Raw genomic sequence first — 25262 nt, forward strand, 5'->3', positions numbered from 1 at the left:
GCAGCTATCTAGTTACAGAATGGCCAAAGCATGCTTTATTTCCCCTTAGGGTGTAGAAGGAAATGAGAGCACATGCGGGAGCCATGGGAGACCCTCTGCTGAACCTGCGAGATGAACCAGCATGGCTCTCAGAGTCTCCACCTACCCCACAGGACCAGGTAGCCTCCGGGTAGCTTTTAGGCACTGCGGGGCCTCACTGCCAGTTTGGACATCTGGAGACAGTGTGGAAAGACAAATGATGTCATAAGCAAAGCACAGACTGTGACACATCAAAGGTTCTGATGAGAGGTGTGATCCATTGGCTAACCCAGTATGTCTCTTACTGGTACTCTACTTTTAAAGTATTGAGAGGCAGGGTGACTATTTGATCCTCTCCCTAACTCCAAGTGTCCTAGCTGGGAGAGAGGCTTTGCTGTATGATGTGCTAGTTTGATCAGGCTGTTGTGACAAAAGACACAACAATCCAAGAGGCTCACCAGCAACTAAAGCTTTAATAAGTTTCTTTGGCGGGAAGTCCAAGACGAAGGCGCCAGCAAATTTGGTGTCTACCGACAGCCTGCTTCCTGTTTCATTGGTAGTGTTTCTAGCTGTGTCCTTATGTGGTAGACGTAAGATGGTTTCTTGGGATTCCTTTAACAAAGGCAACTCATTTCATACATAAAAACTCCTTTCTCGAGACCTAAGCACATGCTGAAGGCCCATCGCTTAGCACCCTCACTGGAGGAGATAATAAATCTGTGGGGTTTGATGGAGCACAGTCAGCCTGTTCATCTGCTAGCCACGACAGAGCCTTGCTCTGTGCCTCTTAGCTTTCATTTGTGCATACCTTTGAGAGATACGCAATTATGCATGTTAACACCAGACCTTTGTGGTCAGTTTGAACAATGACATGCAACAGATTTCTATCGATACACTTACACACTCGCACATAAGATGAATATGCAAAACTAGGGAGGCCTAAATAGGGCTATGGGTGCATTGAGGTCACTCTTCTGGCTATGCCAATACACTGTTCTTATGCAAGATGCTGTCACTGTGGGATAATGGAGACCTTGCTGTATTATCTCTTAGAACCTTATGTGGCCCTATAAGTATCTCTTAAAAATTGAAAATCAATATTTATAATCTGGCGTGTTTAAATAACAGTAAGAAACAGGCAGTGTGATCCAGAATGACCACCTTTCTCTTGATCTCGCTCCACCCTTCAGGTCTCAGGATCCATACCCAGCATTTTGTCCCCTGCACTCTGTGCTACAGAGCCAAGGTCCACATTGCCTGATACAAGCGGAGTCAATGCCGGCTGCTGCCACAACATTCACTGTAGTGGTAAGATGAGTGCTTACCCATTCAACACTGGGAGCTGTCAGGGAAAGGATTGGCTGAGTATTGTGAGGGTGGGGCGATCTTAAACCAGAGAGGACTGTAGGGAGGGAAGTTGGGAAACTGTGGGGTGAGAATGACTCTTTAAGGGAGCTCTCTGAAGGCAGACCAATACCACGTGGTATGTGTCTCACCCTGACCAATGGGGTCTGACTCCACATAGGGAGATGAACCAGGTGACCAATGGGGTCTGACTCCACATAGGGAGATGAACCAAGGCATTTCCATCCACCCAGATGGGGACCAGTCCTCCGAACCACCCAATGAGGATGAGCTTAGACCTTCATCAGTGCTGACTACTTGATATGCAGAAGAATACTTTATTGCTATTAATCAATGTTTAATCAATATGCTATAGTCTTAAGAGTATCCCATGGTCAGATACTCTGAGGTGATGTTGACAATATGCGAGAAACCAACACCTCCAGGAGTGGCCTTAGGGGTGTTCCTGTCCTGTTACCTCCTATTCTTTACTGTTCAAGCTCTTGCTTTTCTCCTGGTCTTTGATTTCCTCATAATTGTTCCAATGTGACAGGATCCTGATCATCACAGTGGTGTAAGTCTGGGTCTGTGTGTGCTCCTCCAACAAACTTTAGTTCCTACTGCTCAGTCTTGAGAATACAAGGGCTACTGACTGAAAAGGAATCAGGCATCTCTCTGATCTAAAAGTCAGAATTCTCTAATCGTGCTTAATGTCATTCTTCTTCCTATGGAAGCTACTGTTGCTGGGGTGTGTGTGTGTGTGTGTGTGTGTGTGTGTGTGTGTGTGTGTGTGTGTGTACGCACACATGCAGCATTTTGTTTTGTTTGGGATAAAGTTTCAAGCAGCAATCAAGAGACTCAAATTGCAGTTTCTTTCTTGGACAGTTATTCAAGCTTGATTCCTTCCCCAAGGTATGTCCTTTCTCAATTGCTCAGGGCAAAACTTCTTCAGTCGAATGTTAGTAGGCTGCTGTGAAATACAAAAAGAATGCAAACAAGAATGGGGATCTTGGCTTTGACTACATTGACTACAAATTATTTGCATAACCACTAACAATTAGAAACTTAAAATATTTCCCAGATGTTCACACCTGATCATATTACAGGACTGCTATTTTAAATCTGCTGTAAGGCCAACATCCTAGGCAAAGTAATCAACCTATGAAATCAAGAGTAACTTATATTGGAATCACATGGTGGGTGATGGACACGGGAAGTCAGTAAAACACACAAACTGGTGGGCGATTAGAATGGATAATTGAGAACATGATACGTTTAAGGTTACAGTTTACACTCATTTAGATACCCGAATTTTACAGAAATGTGATTTCTCAGCCTTAATATTTGTTACAACCAACTGTCTTGCATAAAATAGGCCACACTTTCCACAATTCCTGTAAAAATTACCTACAGTGTCCATGCTTGATAAGGAGCTGATAATCCACCATGAGGACCCTTGAATTAAAGGACAAGAAACAGGTAGTCTGTATTTTTAGCAAACAACCTTTTCAACCTTCTGGTAGACATAACACAGAGAATATTAAAACTCCTGTTTGGTCTCCGAGGGCTTTTTGTCAAAGATTCAAGAAGAAGTCTGGAAAATAAAGGATTCTCGCTCTGGGAAGACAGGACACAGGCTTGCTTTGAGGTTACTTGCATGTGCTCGCGGGAAATGTGCTATTGGAGATCTCTTTGGCACATGGATGTCCGGCCTCTCCCAGATCCTGTTAGTCAGGTCAACAGGTGGAGTTCAGTCATGGCGCTGGCATAAACCATCCTAGAGTGGGAGGAGTCAGGAGCACTGGTTCAGTCTAGACATCCAGGGGATTGAGGTGTACAATAGCGCTCACAGGAGGTTCTGATAGGCTTATCAGCATGACACTGAGTCCCACTGGGAATGTTCTAAATAGAAGTGGAAGTCAGCAGTGGTAGGTTGTAGGGATTGGGGCCCTAGGGCCGGCCGATTGGACCTAAAGTTGTCAGTTCAAGGTCAAGCCTTGAGAGCTTTGTTTCCAGCCAACATTTCTTTGTATTTTCAGAGCTGAGTGGTAGGGCCCACCATTGTAGAGCTGTCTATTCTGACATCACACATTTCTGTTTCTTCCGGGATAGACTCTGTGACAGGCTCTTGGTAAGCAGTGACAAATCAGACTTAGAGACTGACTTGAAGGAAATTATACTTTAGTAATGAGTGAGGAAAACAAGCAGAAAGGCCTGCAACACAATGTCTTAAGTTCTCTGACATTGGAAGGTTCTGGTTATAAGTGATGCATCTAAAAAGTCATCCTAGTTGGAGAAGAGGAACTTGTACTGGAGGAGATATTAGAGCATTAAAGACCATGGACCGCTGGGAAGTACATCCCAAGATGAAAGTCAGCATGGACACCAGGAGTCTTTGTCTTGGCTGCCCCTTGGCCAGTGTTCCTGTCCTTGGCCTGGATGTCTTTCTCATCCCCTCACCCCCCTACCTCCCCAAGCAGACAAGGTATGGTGGTTGAAGCTGAAATGTTCCTCCCAGGGTGTATGTGTTAGAGGGCTGGCCTCCTATGCAGCAATGTTGGTAGATAGTATTTGGAGAACTGATTCGATGGTCATGAGGACTCTGATCATCAGTGAATTATCCCATTAACAGGATCCCTTTGATGTGATATTGGGGTGCCTTGGAAACTAAGGGGGGGTGGAAGATTATTGAAGGGAGTGGGAACTTAAGGAGTATATCCATGGGGATTGTCTTGTTTCTGGCCCCTCCTCTCATTCATACTCCCTCTCCATCTTTTCCTTTTCTCCCTCTTTCTGTCTCTGTGTCTCTGTATTCCCTCATTGTGCACATGTGTACTGGGTCATCAAAGTCCCAAGACTGAAACCTCTGGAAAATTTCCCAGTAACAAACATTTCCTTCTTCCTTCACGTTTATTGTCCTGTGTTTCCTCATGGTGGTTGAACACTGATACATTCAGAGGAGGTAGCTGCCCCATCTGCTTTCCCAGCTTCCCTTAGATGAGCAAAGGCTCGACAACTACATTATCCATTTCCCCAAGTCAGCTTACAACTGTGATTATTTTTTAAAAAATCGCTTATCAAAGTTAAATAGCTTTTTTTTCAAATTGATTAGTTATGGGTTAGAGAGATTCCTGCCACAAGGCTGCCAATGTCTATGGAACCAAAGAGCACCATGAGAGAGATGCCTTCTGTTCTAGTAGGTCTGAAAAATACCTTAGTACTGCAACTCCCAGCTCTACAGGGAAATGGGAGTCCTGTGAGACTATCTCTCAGGCCCTGGTAGCTTCAGAGGTCAGTACAGGGACATAACAAGAACTCCAGTGTCACAGGTGACTGGAGATATTCAGCCTTTGGGTTAGTGATCTTAAAGGTCAGTGGGGGTCTGGGGTTTTGACTTTTGAGGTTACAGTTCAGGACTGGGAATCAATATTTTTGGGGGTCCTAGGAATTAGTTTGGGCCTGTGACTCTAACCACAGCTCTCAGACAATACATAGAATTTGGAGGGTCTGGTGTTTGGCATTCTATCCCCAGTGAGTAAAAAAAAATCCAAGAAGTGACCACCATTTTCACTCCAACTGGTTGCTAAACTGGCAGCCCCATTTAGCAAATAGTCGAGATCACTTCGCCAACTCCATTTGTTTGCCCAGTCTCCAGATTAACAGCATGCAGATATCCCTCTAGAAACAGTCACCAAAAACAAAACATCCAAACAGACCCAGTAAAAGAGGAAGTCAGAGCTGAAAGGCAAATTCACTCCAACAGTTGCATAAAACATGTCAAAGAAATGGAGTTTATGATACAACCATCACAAGGAGCCTTGTGACCCTGAGACCCTGTGACCCTCAACCAAGAAGGAATAAAGTACAGAGATAAAATATCTGGGAAATAATTCATCTTACTTTTAAAGGGAAATAATAATCAGATAGAAGAATCCAATAAATAGATACACAAGTCAAGAATCTATCAAAGATCTCCATGTGACAGTCTCCAAAATGAAAGAAATGGCTAGTCAATTGGAGGAAAATCAAAAGGGAAAGGGAGCAAGGAGAGGAAACGTGGAAAATGAACCAAACAGAAACACTTGAAATGAAAGAAATGGTCCTTCAAATGAAAACCGCATTAAGGATCATCATTAACAGACAGGACCAAGAATTAACAGACAAGCAGAAGAGGAAGCTTCAGGGATGGGGCAGAATCAAGACAAGACTACAAACAGACATGTACAGAGAAACATAGAAGGATGGGTATGCTTCTGTGGAGTCTGAGATAACATTCAAGAATCCAAGCCTGAAGACAAATGATTTGAAAAAGAAACAAAGATAAAACCAAACGGAACAAAACTTCATGAAACTATAGCAGAAAGCCTCCCAAACCTAGAAGAAGAAAGCGATACACAAACACAAGAGGGATGTAAATCTAAATAGATATAACCAGAGAATAAACTTGACAACATATCATAGTAGAATGGCAGGCATACATAACAAAGAAATAATCCTAAAAGCAACACAAGAAAATGATTAACTCACATACAAGGGCAGAAATATTAAAAATTGCTTCAGGCTGTTCATCAGCAACCAGAAAAAAAAACAGAAAAACATGGAATGAAATATTTCAATCTCTGAAAGGAAATAACTGAGCCATACCTAGCTAAATGAATTTTCAAATTTGATGAAAAAGTAAGGACACTTCAACACAGACACAAGTTAATGTAATTCACAACAACAACCAAGCCAAGTCTGAGGTAAATTCTTAATGGAATTCTCTATAGGGAAGAAAAAGAAAGGTGGTCTCCTTCACCAGGGTACATGAACGTGCATACCCAATGAAAAAAACATGTTGTCAAATTGAACCTGGGAAAGAAAAATCTTGACCAAGATGGTAAATTAGTGGGCCCTCAAAACTAATATGAGAAAGGGAAAATAAATACCAATAATTTGCCCAAACAGAACAGCCTCAAACATATTTATAGGAAAGTCCATAAATATAGAAATCCCTTTTCATAACAACTTTAAATATAAATGACCCCAATTTACCACTAAAAAATAAAGACTAATAGATTGCATTTAAAACACTAGAACCAACCCTATGTTGTCAGCAAGTAACACACTTAACCAAAAGAGAAAACAAAAAACAAAAATCAAACCAAACCAAAAAAAAAAAAAAAACAATATCAAAAGATAGAAGACAAACTATCAAGCAAATAGAAATTGAAAACAAGCAGGGATAACTATCTTTATATCAGATAAAGTAAGCCTTAAATTTAACCTAATTAGAAGAGATAAAAAGGATGTGTGAAGCTAGGCAACGATGTATATTTCATATCTGTGGGGTAGAATATTCAGATTTGAAAAGTAGAAATTTAACATATGTCTTCAACATCTGTGCACACAATGGTGGAGTCCCTAATTTTATAAAACAAACACTACTGGGCCACATGTATCTTATACAATAATAGTAGAGACTTAAATATTCCACTTTTATGTTTTGATAGATCTTCCAAACTTAAAACAAGTAAAGAAACTTCAGAGCTAAAATAAGCTATTGGTCAACTGGGTATATACACAGAATATTCTACCCAACAGATAGGGAATCCACATTTTTTTCCTTTCAGCTTCATGTGTAAATTTCTTCAAACTGGCTATATCATAGGACACAAATGAATCTCGACAAATACAAAAATTTGCAGAAATTCCATAAACCATATCACAATGGAATACAATATAAATTACTAACAAGAATAAACACAGAAATCACAAAATTCCTTGGAGATTAAACAATACATTTTGAGTGAATAGTGGGTCATATAAGAAACCAGAATGGAAATTTAAAAATTCGTAAAGACAAATGAGAATGAGAACACAGCCTGCCCGAACCTCTGGGTTTCAGTGAAGGCTCTCCTAAAAGGAAACGTTATAGCAATAAATACACTAAAAACTCTGAGAGGGGCTAGAGAGAAGGCCCAGTGGTTGAGAGCACTGTTTTTCCAGATTCAATTCTCAACAACCATATAACAGCTTACAAACATCTGGAACTCCAGTTCCAGAAGACCCTACTGCCTCTTCTGGCCTCTGAAGGCACTGTATACAGATGGTGCACTGATAAATTCAGGCAAAACACCCATACACATACAATAAAAATAAATAAATCTACAAATATCTCAAAAAAAGTAATAAATAACCAAATGATGCATTCCAAGCCCCTTTCAAGCGACCAGGCACAGCTCCAACAGATGGCATGAAATAATGGATTGAATGAGAGATTGAAAGGACAACTCAGAAAACCAACAAAAGGTTAGGGTTCTGAAAAAGTTATTAGGGTCAACAAACTCTTAGACAATCTGACAAACTTGGAAATCAAAGGATATTATTACTCTGGATTCCATTCCAATGAGCACAGGACATTGTTAAAGATTACATTTTCGACTTATTCTCTAAAATGCTGGAAAAACTAGAAGACACAGATGAATTCGTAAGTGCATATTGTCTACCAAATTGAACCAGAAGACATAAATAACATAAAGAGACCTATTACATTCAATGAGGTTGAAGCTATAATCAAGTGTCTTCCCTCAAAGAGAAGCTCAAGACTGGGTAGATTCAATGATGGATTCTATCAAACTTTCACAGAAGAACTCATCCTAATTATTTTTAATTTGTTCCACAACACACAAAGTGAAGGAACTTTTATTTCATAGATAGATAGGTAGATAGATAGATAGATAGATAGATAGATAGATAGATGAGATATAGATGTATAGATATACATAGAGATAGAGATGTATAGATATAGATAGATAGATAGAGATATAGATGTATAGATAGAGATAGAGATAGAGATGTATAGATATAGATAGATAGAGATAGAGATAGAGATGTATAGATATAGATAGATAGATAGATAGATAGATAGATAGATAGATAGACAGATAGATAGATGGATAGACAGATAGATAGATAGAGATATAGATGTATAGATATAGATAGATAGATAGATAGATAGATAGATAGATAGATAGATAGATAGACAGATAGATGGATAGACAGATAGATAGAGATATAGATGTATAGATATAGATAGATAGATAGAGATATAGATGTATAGATATAGATAGATAGATAGATAGATAGATAGATAGATAGATAGATAGATAGATAGATGTATAGAGATAGATAGATAGATAGATAGATAGATAGATAGATAGATAGACAGACAGATAGATATGCTACTTTGTGGTTGTTTGTACGTTCTCCTCCTAACTGTATTCCAACACTATCTTCTCTGGTTCAGCTCAGCTTCTCCTGGCTCAGCTGTCACCAACTGTCTTCTCTTCTTACTCTGCTCTCTGACCCTATGTTTCTGTCTTCTAGAACTTCTTCTCTGCTACCCCTGGATCCTATTCCCTACTGTCAGACTCTGCTGGCTTTTTTTATAAGCCTCTCCCATCCCCAGAATTCCAAGAGGCAGCTGACATAGGGGTTTTACAGGGCCAGACACATAAAATAAATCATGCAACAAGGAACACTACAAAATCAATCATGAAAGCAGTATTATTCTGATACCAAAATCACATAAAAAGAGAGACAAAGAGGGAGGGAGGAAAGGAGGGAGAATAACAACTAAAACTTCATCCCAGTCAGAATGGTACCATCAAGAAGTCTGACAACCATGTCGGAGAGGATGTGGGGATTTATTGCTGGTATAATATGAATTAATACAGTATGGAAATCAGTGTGGAGGTCCTTCAATACATTAAAAACAGAGCTACCAGAATGAATAGCTACTCCACTCGGGCATAAACCCGGAGAATTCCATGTACTCCATACCTTACTATTACAGAGATATTCATACCCCACTTATTATTGCTTTATTCGTTATAGCAAAGTGGAATCAGCTGGCTTATCTATCAATGCGTGAAGAATCAAAGTCAAGCACATACTCAAAATGGAACAGTATTTTGCTCTAAAGAAAAGCGAATCACAAAATCGGTAGTGCAATAGAATTAGAGAGTATAATAGTTCCACGGACTCCTAATCTCAGGGAAAAGTCCACACCTGCTCTCCTTTGTATGTGGCTCTCATCCTACAGTGTATACATTTATTAATATAAACAAGTGAAAATTATGCTTTCATTGAATATCCCAGCAGGATGGAGTCCTTCACTGAACTTAGTACATTTTATTCTTTAAACAAGAATTTTTGCTATTCAAATTATAGAGTGTGAAGGTTGTTAGAAGTGTGTGTAAAATACCCTAATTTTGAAAACTCTGAGAATACCTGGAAACAATAATTTATTGTCCCTAATCTCAAAGAATAACCCGCCAGGAATTTGAAAGCACTGAGCAATGTGTGTGCTTCTGTTTTTCACGGTTTGTTATAATTCTAAATTGCATTATTGTTGATGAATAAAGCTGCTTTTTGAAAAGTAATAAAAATAAAACAAAATATGGAGTTACCTAGGAGAGCCATGTAAAAGGATATGGAGCTTTAAACATCCTCAGTTCCCAGACTGGAGTCTTGTTACGGTTTGGAGTTTAACCTCAGAAACATATAAACGTATGCTCAGCCATAACAGCCATCCATCTACACATGTGCTTCGTGTGGTACATGTGCTGCATGTGTTACATGTGCTGCGTGTGTTACATGTTCTCCAGCTTATTCTTTGAAACAACACACCTTCAAATAAAACATTATACAATCCATGAGAAAGCTGAGGATTACTTAGACCTAAAATAGCACAAGACCTAAATTTTGGTCTCAGAACAACTAAGACTCCTCTTGGACTGAGTTCTGCATCATGTCCATGGTCCAGCACGCCAGACCCAGCAGGTTTGGCCCCGGGGTTCCTTCCCTAAGTGACTGCCAAAATAGGTGTTTAGAGCATCAAACTACTTAGCTTATCTCAGGTGGAACCTAAACTTCAAGTCTGTGAATTTTCAGAATGTAGAGACTCCAACGCAAACACATGAAAAAGGAGAGGGAGAGGGAGGGAGAAGGAGAGGGAGAGGGAAAGGGAGGAGAGGGAGGAGAGGGAGAGGGAGAAGGAGAGGGAGAGAGAGAGGGAGAGGGAGAGGGAGAGGGAAAGGGAGGAGAGGGAGGAGAGGGAGAGGGAGAGGGAGAGGGAGAGGGAGAGGGAGAAGGAGAGGGAGAGAGAGAGGGAGAGGGAGAGGGAGAGGGAGAGGGAGAGGGAGAGGGAGAAACCTCTCATCAGTTGGGAACAGCAATGGTGGCTTTTAGTTTTAGTTGTCAGGGCTATAGCTGAAAATGTGAAACTGGGATGATGCTTATCAATCAGTAATAATCAGAATAACCGAGGACACGATGCCAGGTAAAGGTACATACATGTGCACACATGCATATGCAGGTACAGTGATTCTACCAAACTGAAATGATTATAACCATCAAAGTAGCAGACACAGAAAGTGGAAGGGAGGGGAGGCAGAGTAGGGAGGACTGAGGCTGGTTTAATAGACATAGAGTTTTTCTTTCCAGGGAAAAATGTTTTGGAGATTGGAAGTCCAACAGTGTAAATATAAGTAACACTACTAACTTGTATACTTAGCAAAAACTAAGATGGGGGTGGGGTGGGGAGTAGAGATGGGTGGGGCAAGATGACTGAGCAGGTAAAGGCACTTGCTAAACTATGCCGGCTACCTGATTTCAACTCCTAGAGCTCACAGACAGGTTGAAGTAGAAAAACGACTACACACACACACACACACACACACACACACACACACACTAAATATTTTAAAGAAAAAATAATAAGATTCTTTATTTCACCGTATGTCTGTTTTCCTGTAATATGAACTTTGGAAACACAGGCTGGAAAGCCAGCGCCATCAGTCAAGGGTCCCTTCAGAGAGAGCTGGGTCCAGCATGGGCACTCAGGGCTGACCCAGTGAGCTTCAGCTTATTGACTGACTGTCTCATAAAAGTCAGGTGGAAAGTGACTGAGTCACTTTCCTGGCCTCTGGCTTCTACACTTGTGTGCATGTCTGTGCATCCTTACACACATAAACACACAGAAATACATACGCAAACACATTCTAAAAGCTTCAAAACATAGCAATTTTTTAAAAAGTGGGAGAGAAAGGACCACGCTTGCATACTGTACCCCTGCTCCCCTTTTCACTAGCAGGGTCCCTGAATATCTTTAGCTGCTGGGGATGTTCCTGTCTTCCTTGTTTCCTCTCTTGTGACCCAAAGTCATTGAGGACAGAGCTCTGTCTTCCAAATCACTTGAGATCTCCGAATCCATAAAGGGTAGGTAGTCTTCACTTGTCCCTACACCACTCCTGTTCCCACTCCCACTGTACTAGTTACCTGTCCTTCTCCCTCCTCCCTGCCGCCTCCCCCTCATTCCTTCTCCTACCTCTCCTTCCACTCCTCCGTAACCCCGCCCACCTCGCCCCGCCCCCTTCTTTCTCTCCCGCCCCGCCCCCTTTTTTTCTCTCCTTCCGGGGATTCTGGAGCCTGCCGAGGAGGAGCGCTAAAGCAAATGTTAATGAAGCAGCAGGTTCCTCTGTGTGGAATGTCTTTCAGGGATTTCAGGCGTGTTTTCACAAATGAAGCCCTACATCTGGTTGGCGTTTGGATGAAACAGCATCAAGAGGTCTCCATGATCCTGCCCTGAGCCCAGCTGCTGGCCATCATTTTTCTTAGCCTTCTCAAAACAACTTTACTTTTGTTTATCCTCTCTAGGGTACTATTTTCTGTTTTATTAACTTCTGTTCTCATCTGTGTTGTTTTCTTTCTTTTACAGATATTCTCAGTGTCTTAAGACGGAGCTTCATTCCTTAATTTGAAACGTTCCAAGGCATGGTCGGGTCCCTTTAATGTGCCATACATGTGCGCTATGGGCAGTTAGCAGATAAAAATGGTAAGCCTTAAGAAGGAGATAAGACATTATGTGTTAAGTATTAAAATGGCTCAGGAGACTCAACTTCAAGACCTCAGAGGCACGTTGATTGGCCAAGCTCAGAAAAGCAGGAGAGATCAGCATCAGTGAGGACCTAGAGGTCCCGGTGAAAGCCAGCAGGAGGCATATTCAGAAGCTTCTCTCAAGGCAAGCAGCCCATGACAGATGGGGTGAGCATGGCACTGTGGAATGCCTGGGGATGGCTCATACCCAAGGACACCCTTGTCAGCCTACAGGGAGGCACTGAGACATCCAGACGGTTGTAGGACCACAGTGAGTTTACATTAAAGAGGGCTTAAAGGGAGATGTCAGATCCACGAAGACAGCATGGGGGAAGAACAGTGTATAAGGTCCCAAGATGGACGACATAAGGGAGAACAGATCTGGGTGACTTTGCCCCTGATCTTCTAGGTGAGGGCAAGCAAGAGCATCTAGCACATTCCATTCTGATGCAAATGTCTCCATAAGGAAGCTGAGTCCAGCTCTGAGGGGCACTGGAGGCAAGGCCTTGCTGGGGCCACACTGAGGCTGGAGCGGATCCCTGGGCCTGGATGCTGAGCTTACTCTAGCCTACCCCAACATGCAAGGTCCTAGGTGTCCAAACGAGGTGCAGGACTCCCTTCTCTTGGGTGGTCTTTGTTGTAATCAGGTCCTAGAGCATGTGGGTACCTCATAGCACTCTCACTGTCCTTGGGTGTCCCCTTCCCAGGACAATGGCAAGGCAGGGAGGGAAGTGCTCTGTCAGCTCTGAGAGTCTGCTCACAGACTCTAACTGCAATAGTCTTAGATGTCCAAGTCCTAGGACCCAATCCACACCAAGGCAGGTGCACTCCTCTGAGAAATGGACAGGTCTCTCCCCATTGAAGGGGCTTTTCTAGGCTTGAACCCCTTGAAGAAGATGAGTAGGCTTTGCCCTTGATAAAGCCCCAAATCCCACCGGCCAACGCCCCTTACCTTCACCTACAGGAGTGGGCTCTTTGGCAGGTGAACTAGGGCCCATCTTCCCAGTCTGGCCCATCAGGGAGGTTTCTAGTCCCAGGAAATGATGGAGTTTCCTAAAGTTGGGAGCTTCTGCCAGTCACTGTCACCCCAGGGATTCCCTCTAATGCTCAGGGGTCAGCCCACTCAAACCAGATTCCTCCCAACCAAGTCAAGGAATCACTGTCCTGTGAGAAAGTCATCCATTTTTCTTCTCTTTTCTCTCTGCTGTTTCCTTTTGACTTCTTTTTAATTTATTCTCATTTCTTGTCTATTTGCTGCTTCTTTCTATGTCTGTCCCCTCCCTTCCTCTTCTCCCCTCCCTTCCTCTTCTCCCCTCCCTTCCTCTTCTCCCCTCCCTTCCTCTTCTCCCCTCCCTTCCTCTTCTCCCCTCCCTTCCTCTTCTCCCCTCCCTTCCTTTTCCTGTCCCTTTCCTTCTTTACCTGCTTGTTCTCTTTCTCTTCCCTGCCTTTTCCTGCCTCTTCCCTTCTTTCATTTTCTTTCATGAGTCTCAGAAAGAATAAATCATTTCCACTGAGTTCCTTGGGGGATTAAAATCTGAGGTCATGCAGGAACTCACCTCTTCTTACCTTCTGTCATGGCGACTCCGGGGGCATCATCTGTCCACCGAGCCTCCTTCAGTTTATTAGTTAGACCCATACAATCTGTGGATCCTCCATGTGCACCCCTTGTTAGTCTTTGTTTGTCTGTCTGTCTGTCTGTCTGTCTGCCTCTCACTTTTGAACCATCTCTATCTACTTTTACTATGTTGCCATTGGATCTTAGCCTCCAAGCTCACGTTTTAGGTAAAAATGTTCATTGTAGGCAGTACCTCATATCTGGTAGGTCTTGGAAGGTCTTCATGATGTGGGAGCTGGGAAGTTACTGCAGTCAACACATTCAATTGTTATTACCTTGCATTCACATCGCAAGTCAGTTCTGTCTGCCATGAAACTATTTACCTGGTCTTAGAAATAAATCCACTTATCCATGTGGCAATTACAACTAGGGAGAAAACTCCAGGTCCTTAGACAGCACAGCACACATGTGCTAACACACCAAATCAGCCTCGGCACTAATAAAGCTGAACCAGGACATGCATGAAGTCTGGAGCAAGCAGGTGGATACGTTGAGTTGATCGCAGACTTTCTAATGCAATCATGGATAGACCCTGGACTTGGTCACTTTTTGTCACCTCTCCTGATTTCCTCCATAGAATTACCACACTCTGAAATCATTTGCATTCTTAGTTAATCGTCTCTCATCTGCCTGCATGCACCATAGTTTCTAGTGCTGCCCACACACTAGCATACCCAGCTTTTTAAAGGTAAAGTCCATGTGTTGAGACACATCAGCCCATGGTCTGACACATTAGCACACAGTAACCCTGGAAGCTCTACTTCGACTTACACAGTTTGCATGCAGCACAGTGAAGCAAGCGGAAGGGTTGGCTGCACCACAGGAAGCTGCAGGTACATTCTGACTCCTTTTGCTCACACCATGACCTTGTCCTACCTAGGGAAAGTGGGAACTTTCACCTTACAGGGCTCTTGTGAAAAAAACGACATCAGGCAGCAAAAATCCCAAACAGATGGCCACCCAGTGGTTGCTGCCATTAACGTCCCTGAGGATCTCAGTGGGCCCTTTTGCCCTTCCTTTGGTTGTGTTCTACTTATTCAATTTGCCTAGCAGGAAAGTGACCTTGGCCACTCAGAAATGAAGAGCTGATGGCCTTGGGGAACTTGGAGAGGAAACAGAAATCTGAGGTTTGAGACCCTCCCAGAGCCTCCATTCAAGAGGAATGGCCTTCCTGCTTGGGCTGCAGGAACTTGAGACACCATAGCAACATTTGTATGTGGGCCTTATGGGGGGCTCTGGGGTATTTTTCAGATCTGCCTCAGGTTAGAATGTCTCACTGAGACTCTTGTAGACCTGACTCAGGAGCAAGGATGCAGGAAGAGAAACTGGTTCCTGTAGGAAACTGGTCCCTGTAGCTGGCATCCATTGGCATCTCTATCTTCAGCACCATAGGCATCTAACCTTCACTTCCCTCCTCGAGGCTCCTTCTCTCCATGTAGCTGGCAACTACAAGTCTTATTTCATCATTCTCTTCTTTGGGTCAACCTTCACCCACCTCAGCCTCATCAGCACCCATTACTATGATCGTTCACTGTTCACTTGGCCTAGCTCATGGCCCAAGCAGCCCTCCTCCACATAGTGATTGCAAATGTCCCAAATGCCACATTCAACACAACATACACCCTCTGCACCCTCCCTCCACACTCTGCTTCCCCCACTCCAGCCCCGGGTTTTCCTTCACCAGGTTCACCAATGTCCATGCTCACTGATTTAGCCTGTGACTCCCTCACCCTCTAGGATCCAGGGCAGAAGCCAAGGTCTCAGCCCTGGACTTTTCACCCCACTGTAAACATGATTAGTCTCATGGGACTGTGCCAAGCTTCCAACTATATAAACACATAGAAGGCCAACAAGTTATTAACTGAATACTCTGCCCTTCGCTCTGCAAATAGTACATCAAAAAAACAAACCATTCAAAAGATAAAACTAAAAAGTCCACCAGAGTTCTAATGTCCCAAATGCCACATTGGGTCACCTGGTCATCTTTGTTCGCCTCTTGCTTTAATTCATCTTTTCTCCCCAGACACGAGGATGAATTCAGGACCTCAAGGCTTGGAACTACACCTCAACCCCTCCATCTACTCTTTATTTTTGAGATAGAATTACACAAAGTAGACTGGCTTTGAACTCCTTGTGATCCTCCTGCCTTAGCCTCTCACTTAGCTGGGGTTGTAGACCTGTGCCACCAGATCTAGCTTCTGTATTCAGAATCATGGATTGTGTGGCCACGTCCCTCCTTCCTCCAGCTGCCCCCACTGCTCCCTCTGTGTTCTCCACCAGTCTAAGTAAGTCAAGTCCCCTGTGCTTAATGCACCAAGAGTACCTCTCTCCTTCACTGTGCCAAGAGACTTGGTAGCAGGTTGGTGATTAACTCTCTTTTCTGTTTGAATGGTGGTTGAGTTGTGTTTACCTTTTATCCTGCTGCAGGACCAAGCAAGCCCAAATCTGCCATTATCCATTATGTGTAAGAGAGGACTCAAATGTCCTGAGGGACTCTAGTAAGGAGATCTGGCCAAACAATGACAGAATTCGCATCAGAACTCATTGCAACCTAGATTCAAACATTTGATTGTACAAGCTATTAAGCAAATAGACTACTTGATGGGGTACATTGTGAATCAGGATGTGAATTTCAATTCCTTCAGACTGTGTATAGTGTACAGTGTATTCAGTGTATAGAAGACAGTATCTGTAGCCTTATATACTATCCTGTAAGTTTACAACAAGAAGAACAACAATAAAACTAGTGAACAAAAATAATCCTATTGGGGTTGGGGATTTAGCTCGGTGGTAGAGCACTTGTCTAGCAAGCGCAAGGCCCTGGGTTCGGTCCCCAGCTCCAAAAGAAAAAAGAAAAAAAATCCTTTTGGCTGAGGGTTCTGAGTACTGAGTCTCCCTCTTTTCGGTATAGGTGACAAAGGTGTCTACATATTATTAACAATTTGTCCACTGTCAATCCATTAATATGGGTCAATGGGCCCTCCTTACTGTGGCACCCTGCATAATCACAGACAACAGAAAATCCACAGTGTTTGCATATGTCTGGAGTCCTGTTGTCCTGCTGGGCCCAGCCCAGCCCCACTGCTCCTGGATACACTACCTGGGGGAAGTTATCAAATCTCTCCAGACCTGAGTTTTCCTTCCCTCTGAAAATATGGAATGTACTGCTCACCTTTAAGACGAGGTTATCACACATAATAATCCATGAGAAATGATTAACATCTCACCAGCACTCCTCCTCCTCCTCACCTCCTCCTCCTCTTCCTCCTCATTTTAATTCTTTTGTCTCCCTGCCCCTCTTGTTGTCTCCTTCCCCACCAGCCACATCCTGGTTTTGTCTTGTCTCCTAGTCTCTTCCCATCTCCTTCCCCCTTCCCCTTCCTTTCTAATAATTGTTGTTATGATAATCCTACCTACTTCTCAGCCAAAGTAAAACAGCACCATGTTGCATGAATCAAGAAGATGGGTTGTACTTCATATCAACTCACAGTGTGAGTTTCCCAAGGTTTATAATGTTCTTGACCCGTTCTCATTTGCCGCATCCTTCTAAATTATGAGCATCAGAGCTAAAGCATCTAAATGGATTCTGTCCAAACCAGCAAAGGCAAAATTATGACCAACTTGCCCGAGGGATACACTAGGGCTTCTTTTAGAGGAGTCCTAAATAGCAAGTTCTGGGGTCACAAGAACACTTGTTGATTCGGACTGCGCTTGTGAGAAACCTGTGCAACACGAGTATCTCAAAAACGGAGCCGAGGGCAAGGTTGCTAGGGTCAGGTTGTGCTAGCAAACTTGGACCTCCACCCAAGAGCAAAGTTCAAATGCAGCTCCTAGGGTAAATATTTGCTATTACCTCCATCTTGCTTTGTTTATCTTAAGGTCACGTAGCCTTTCACTTTCCCATCTGACTGGCATCCAGAGGTCATGGTGACCACACAGCTGGGCAGATGTTAGGAATCTGGGCTAAGCTGCTTTAGTGAGAATGTCAGAGTGGATTCCTTGTGGAATACTGTGTGGGAGAGGTGAACAGAGCTCTCTGGGGACTCAGGCCTTTCCCACCCATCCCTGGGAGCTCGACAATGAAGCTATGTTTGTCTTAGAGCACTGTGGCACTGAGTATCCAAAGGTGACAGCACTGACCACCCAACACAGCAGACACTCGAGCTCTTTGGCCAGTAACTTTTCAGAGTCAGCGCAAACACTGGAAAAGCATTTCGTAATGTTTCTGGCTGGGATGAAGATGTAGCCTTGACCCCATCCACCATGTGTTTTAAATCCCTGTATTTATTGATGCCAGCTCCGAGTGTTGCCTTGTGCTCTATGGGAGGAACCTTGGCCCTTAACACCATTAGTAATCGTCCTAGCAGGGCCATGGGTTCCCTTTAAGGTGACGGTAAATCTCTGCTTGGGAGTTTAGCTCTCTCTAGAGCAGGCGTCTAAGAAACACAGACATACAAGCAGAAGGGGAGGAAGGCGCCCAAGGGAGAGCCTAGATAACTAGTCCTCCTCCTTTTTTTAAAAGTATTTTTGCTGTTACTGCTTTTACAAAATTACATATGTGAGTATCACACATTACACTCCTCATCCCATCTCCCTGTCCACACTCACCGCCGCTCGCAAACCTCTCACTCATGTTCATATCTATTTGGTTTCGTGACCCACCAAGACTAACCTGAACCATCTGTGGGACTGTGAGTTTTGAGCTCTCTGTTGGAGTCCAGTCAGCTTAGCAGCAGATCTACAATGATTTCTCCCTCTCCAAGAATCTATAGACATAGTTTCAAGTTTCATGAGCCTCCCCCTCTCCTTGGCTGACTTGTATAGGCGAGACTTGATGGGGCAGTCTTGCATGGGCCCAGTGTAGGCAACTACAGTTAATTGAGTTAAGGAATACAGTAGTTGTACCGGCCTACTGTTGAACTCTTATGTTCCTAACCCTCTTCCACAGTGTCCCCTGTCTTAGAAGGGGTGGTATAGGTGACTTGTTTAGGGCCTACGGATACTCCATATTTTCTGCACCTTGGGAAGCCATGAGCTCCTGCAATCAGCTCTGTTCAGAGTAAGAAGAGGTTGCACTAATGAAGTCTGGGACAGCTTTCACTGAGAACCCTGAGCTTGGGGCTTTAGAAGGCAGTTTTCTGCTATGTCACTTTAGTTGGCTGACCAAAAACAAAACAAAAAACAAACAAACAAAAAAAAAAAACCACACTCCCTCTACTGCTCATCATTTCTAAATTTCTAACTGGATCTGTGTTCCCATTAAACCACCTCTCTCTTGGCTTCTCTCTTGCATCTTTCCACACTCAACAGATTTGTCTATGTGTGTGTTTGCTTGAATTTATGTGCACCATGTGCGTGCTGATGTTTACAGAAACCACAAGAGGACCTTAGTTCCTCTGGAACTAGAGTTACTTGTGAGGCACCTAATGTGGGTGCTGGTAACCAAACCCAGGGTCCTCTGCAAGAGCACTATGTGCTTTTTTTTTTTTTGGTTCTTTTTTTCGGAGCTGGGGACCGAACCCAGGGCCTTGCGCTTCCTAGGCAAGCGCTCTACCACTGAGCTAAATCCCCAACCCGCAGTATGTGCTTTTAACCACCGAGTCACCTCTCCAGACTCCTAGAAAGGTCGATTGCAACCTAACTTCACCAGGTTCTAACCATTGAGCTCGCAGCCTAACTTCACCGGATTTCCAGGCTTGTCACTTTGTTGGTGGGCACTGAGGGGCTGTAGTAAATGACTGCAGCTCTGAAGGGGAGACAGGGCCCTCCTTCTCCTAACTGAAAAGCAATAAGAAAGACAGGGATTAGGCATAAAGTCTAGGATATCGCTAAGACAAGAAAAGGTACTGCTTGGCTTCTCAGCCTACTAGGACAGTAGATGACAAGGCTCAAAGCTGAGACTTAGAAGACCAAACACTCACTCCCTGGATTACTATCCTCATCCCAGCGATGCTCACCTTCTACGCTTTCTTGTGCTATCTGGCTATATTAGCTGTGTGGAGACAGTTTGCCCATTTAGAATGAAATGCCTTAACTCCTTACTTCCTCTGTTTCTACAGGATATTGAAGAATATGTTTGCAAATGTGAAAGTCATGAGTGTCTAGTTAATTAAATTTCACAAAGTAAACATAATTTGTGCATACTGGTTGGGGCATGTTTCCTAATTCATTCTTATGAAAAAATGAACTTAATTCTTTTCTACAAACTATGGCATTTCAGTTAAATCTTTAGCCCATATAGAACTGATGGAATGTATATTACATAAGTTATGATCAAGATATATTTATGCTCCATATGGTACTCTTCAAATTTTCAGTGCATGTTTTTTTTAAATATGGCAAGTTTTGATTTTTAAGTAGACTGGACAATTAACATTCACTAATGTTATTTTCTACTTTTATGAATAATATATGCTTAAATTTTCCTATTTCCATGACTTATTTTAGTTTAACTTAAATTATTCAGTTTTTCTTCTAGTACCTTTTTCATAATAGTTTTTCACTATTTTTAGTGGTTTCCATAGAGACTGAATCATATACACTTCTGATTCACGTGCTAAGGATAGATTTCACTTATTTGCCAGACTTTAACTTGAGTTGACTTCACTCATAATCGACTACTTGATCTTATTGTTTTACAGTTCCGTTTTACATTTTTCCCTTCATCCAGTCGTAAATCTGTATTTTCCATTTCGTGTTCTCTTCTATTTATATTCTTCCTATATGACACAGTTTTAACTCTGCTGTTGATAATTATTCCTTAGTGCAAGCCTGGTGATAATGAATTCTCTCAGAGTTTTGAATAGAAAGGTTTGCATTTAGCTTTTAAGTTTTGAAGCATATTTTGATTTTGAAGCCTATTTCTGATAGCTATAAACTCTACCCAGACACTTTTCCCTCTCCTCTTTATACTATAATTTCCAATGTTAAGCCATCTTCTCCTTCTGTGGTCAGTTGTCAGTCATGGCTTGCTCCATTTCATATTGGTCTTAATTTTTAATTTCTTTTTTAAGTTTTCATAGTATGGTTATTGAACATAGTCCCTCCACGCCCCTTCCCTTCCCCTCCTCTCTCTTTAGCCTCTTTTGTCTCTTCAGACAGTTTCACTTTCACTCTTAAGTAGAAAGCACAGCTGAGAGCAAGCATACGACATTTGTCTTCCTTAGAATGGCTTAATTAGCTTAGTGTGGTTGTCTCCAGTTGCATCCATTTGCTTGAAAATGATCTACCTCTGTTCTTCATGGCTGAAAACCATTCTGCTGTGCATACGCCACACATCCCTTATCCACTCCTCAATTACTAGACAGTGGAGTTGGGTCCATAGCTTAGCCATCTCGAAGTGTTGCAGTGTGCGTTGATTCCTCCATGACAGACTGACGAGGAGTCCTCTGGGCAAATACCAGGGATGCTTAGTCACAGGAAAGCTCTATGCCTCGCTTCTTGAGAAGCTGCCACACTGACTTCTGTGAAGGTTGGGAGAGTTCACACTCCCACCAGCAGCAGTGTATGAGTTCCATTTTGTCCACATTACTGCCAGTATTTGTTATTTGTCTTCTTCCCTCTTCTTTATTCACTTCACAGCGTGATTCCAACCCCCCACCCTCCTCTCTTCACAGCCCGATCCTCACAGCCCTCCCCCAGTCTCCCATCCCCTTGGGGAGGCTCTCCCATGGGTTCCACCTCCCCCTTATATCAGGCCTAAGAGCATCCTCTCCCACTAAGGCCAGACAAGGCAGCCCAGCTATAGAAAAGGGATGCAAAGGCGACCACAGAGTCCTGAACAATTGCCACGTTGACTGAGGTAAGACAGAATCTCAGTGTAGTTTGACTGACATGTCTCTGGGGGAGTAGTGAGGTTCACCACCTTCTCAGGTCTTCCCGCTTTTTATTTCACCTTCTGAGAAGTGTTCATTTCACTAACAAGCAAGAAATCAAACAACCCAATCAGGTTGATTTTTTTTTCCAGAGTGCTTTCAGGAACTTGGTCTTTTCCCCATATTTACTGTGATACCTTAAAGATTTTCTCTCTTTACTCTGTGCTATGCACACATAAAGTTACAGCTAAATACCTTTCATTTTGCAAAGTTCTGAGTCTTAGGTCTTCTGATTTTCACTGCTTTGCTGTCTTTCCTGCCCTTCTTAAATGTCTTACAAGCACAATCACTTATATTTCAGATCCAACAGTCTGCTTGCTGACTTTTCTAAAGAAACGAGGTTCTGATGCATGGGTTCTAGCTACCTCTACTTTCTCTGAGCCTGTTCAGCTTCCAGCAGTTTAATAGAGAATGCCACCAAATCCACCACAGAGATCACCAGTCAGTTCTCAGCAGCTGGTAGGGACCAGCCAGCACAGCTCTGGCTTGGCTTTAGTATTGTGTCAGTTTTGTGCCTTTTGAGTTTTTCATCTAGTTTCCTTTGTGCTGCTGGAGATCTTTCTGGGGACCAACCAACCCTCCATTTATTGCTGTGAAGGAATTACAAGTCCATGTCACCGATAGGCACACATCATTCCATGCTAGGGAAGGGGTAAGACGTGTCCTCCATACGCAGAATAAGGCACAACAGAGTCTCCAAGGAAGTGAAACCCACACGACTGTGATGTCATAAAGCTGGGAAGGAAGACCCTGAGAGAGGACAAGGGGAGGTGACCAGGACACGACACAAGGGGAGGTTACCAGAACCCATTGGGTTCGACAGCAGGAAACTTGTTGAGATCCTTGACAAGAGTGAGCAGTAGAGGAGCTGAATGAATGAGAGGCAGCAGACAGGGGAGTGCAGGACTCAGGCTGAAGCTGTGAAAACTCTCCATGTTGAACTTCCTGAACCCCCCCCTTTCCGCCCCCAAGCGACAGAGCTCCCTCGGACTCAGCGCATTTTAGATGCGTTTTTTCTCATTTGTTTCGCTTGTATATCTATCATACATGTTGTTTTAATAATATTTCAAGTGTGGTTTCTTTAACTAAGCTAGGTGAGTTTTCATGTTTGTTCAAACTAGCAATGCTCTGTTCTGAAACAATGTACTCTGTGGAGTTTCTTGGCCAATTCAAAAGAAATAGATCATAGGTAAAGAGACATCTACAGGGGTCGGAGCTTTGAGAATCCTGAGTTCACATGAAAGCTGCATATCACCTAAGACAAGTTATTAATTTCTTAACATTGGCTTCATTATTTACATAGATTTATATAGATTTTTTTTAAAAAACATGATCTTTGTAGCTTAAAAATAAATTATGTATTTTATGTAATTTAAAATATAGACTACTATTAGTCTTCATGCAAGTCACACATATACTAACCAAGATATTAATATAGATATCTGCATCTATATCTATCTACTTACTTTCCTGTAGACGAATGGAAAGATCGTGGCTGAGCTGAGGATGTGTGAATTCATTTTTGCAATGTCACTGAATACTTGATATTTGCATTAGTTTATATTTACTTATTGAAATTTCCCACCCACGCAGGACAAAGCACAATTATCTCCAGTGCGGAGAGAGAACAGAACTTTTCAGAGGTTTAATGACAGCTGGAGCCAGATATGTGCCTGCAGACCTTTCCCCCTTTGGCTTCTCAAAGTACCAAGCACTTTAAAGTTAATGGCACAGTTGCGGATCAAAGGAAGACATTTGTCAAGACTCACCAAGAAAGCGCTCCGTACCATCAACAAGAGCAGAGCTGATGTTGGGGTCTGGGCTTACCACTTTTCTGGTTAGAACTTAAATCCTGTACTTGGGCAAGTACTTCACCACGTGGCTTATCTCCCCCCTCCCCAAAAACTGTTGTTTTGAGACAGGCTTTCCCTAACTATCCTTATAGGCCCTTGACCTTATTCCAGAGTCCACCAGGCCTTGCAGTACAACTCTCCTGCCTCTGCCTCCTGAGAAGCTAGAACTGCAGGTTTACGTCTCCAGATCTGGCTCAAACTGGGGCTTCTGAGTCACATGACAGGCTGTTCCAGGGTCTCAGGCTTAAGCTTCAGCATGGCATGAATTCTGTGCCCACTGTCTGACCTCACACACATTTGTCTTCGTCGCTCACTTGGTTAAAACCACAGGTTCCTCCTGAGTTGCCTCACCCTCAGGCTGCTCAGACAGGACAGGCCACTGCTCCCCAACTGGGCCTGCAGGAAACAAGAGATTCATTCCACATGAAGGAAACCTTTGGGGCATTTAGACAACAGTAAGCCAGGATTCACTACTTAGTAATTGTGGCTCTGGCCATGACACAGGGCTTCTGTGAAATGTGGTTTCCTTAATTCTCACATGTGAGCAATGACATTTCCCTTCTAGCATCACGTAAACTTAAGGACAATGGATGGAAGAATTCCTAGAACGGAGCCTGGCACACACATGGGAACTAATAACAGATCCTTGCTATTGACCTTTATTTCCTGGGTTTACTTAGGTGTAATTGAGAGAAATTGCACATGGTAAAGGTGCTGTTTTTTTGTGTGTAAACATCATATCACAATCACCACAGTCGAGCTAATGAACACATCCATCATCAGCTTAGAGGTTAACTTTTAAACGGCTGATGCGGGCTGGGGAGATGGCTCAGCTGGAGCGCATGCTTCTGTGTAAGCTTGGACACCTGCGTTCAGTGCCCAGAGGTCCATGCCGGAAGGGGAGAACTGGCTTTGAGAGTTGTCCTCTGAGTTCCACACATGCATCATGGCATGTGCCTGCTTCTCCCTCACACACATACCAGGGCCATTTGCATGATTCCGTTTCAGAGCAATGGCAAATGGAAAGTGACAACTGGACTGAGGTCTGTGGTCCTGTGGAACAGGGCAGGAAGGCTCTGTGTTCGATTGAGTGGATTCTATTGTATGTGTAGTGGCTGACCCTAGTGAATTATTAAGCGAAAGAGAAACACTCTAGGAGAGCTCATTACTAAAAACCATAAAAGAATTAGAGGCTGAGTGTGTTACCACATCACCTTCCTTGTGTATGCCTGTTGCTGTGTCTGAATGGCATCTTTTTATAAAGATGTCAGTCAGTCCGACTGTGTGAGGGCCCCGCTCCAGGAGCTCATCCGAACATACTAACCTCTGCTTGTAAAAAAAAAAAAAAAAACCAAAACTCTAATTTTGAGGTTAGACCCAATCCTTAACAGAGCCCTTCCCCTTCATGTGTAAATCCTTCCTGAATGTCTCAGGATCTAGGTCCAGGGAAAGGAGAAAAATCTGGCATCCAGGAACAACTTTCCCTATGATTCATGGCTACCCTCTCCACAGTGTGAATTTCTTGAGCCTTTGCTGTAGGTAAAGGTGTAAGAGGGGAATCCAGCCCCTGAGGTCTCATGCTTTGGCTTCTCCACCTCGATTCCTTTTCGGTTAGGGAGAACACAAGATATGGGTCAG

General features: G+C 43.1%; 1 long non-coding RNA gene across 1 annotated transcript; it reads left to right on the forward strand.

Moving 5' to 3' along the window:
- Nucleotides 1-304: 304 nt before the first annotated feature.
- Nucleotides 305-23637, forward strand: LOC102548743 (uncharacterized). The gene is made up of 4 exons (XR_353575.5): nt 305-574; nt 1209-1326; nt 12125-12241; nt 23365-23637. It is a non-coding gene; the product is annotated as an uncharacterized LOC102548743 (long non-coding RNA).
- The last annotated feature ends 1625 nt before the right edge of the window (nt 23638-25262 follow it).

The sequence above is a fragment of the Rattus norvegicus genome, chromosome 4 (genome assembly GCF_036323735.1).
Source record: "Rattus norvegicus strain BN/NHsdMcwi chromosome 4, GRCr8, whole genome shotgun sequence".
Taxonomy (NCBI): domain Eukaryota; kingdom Metazoa; phylum Chordata; class Mammalia; order Rodentia; family Muridae; genus Rattus; species Rattus norvegicus.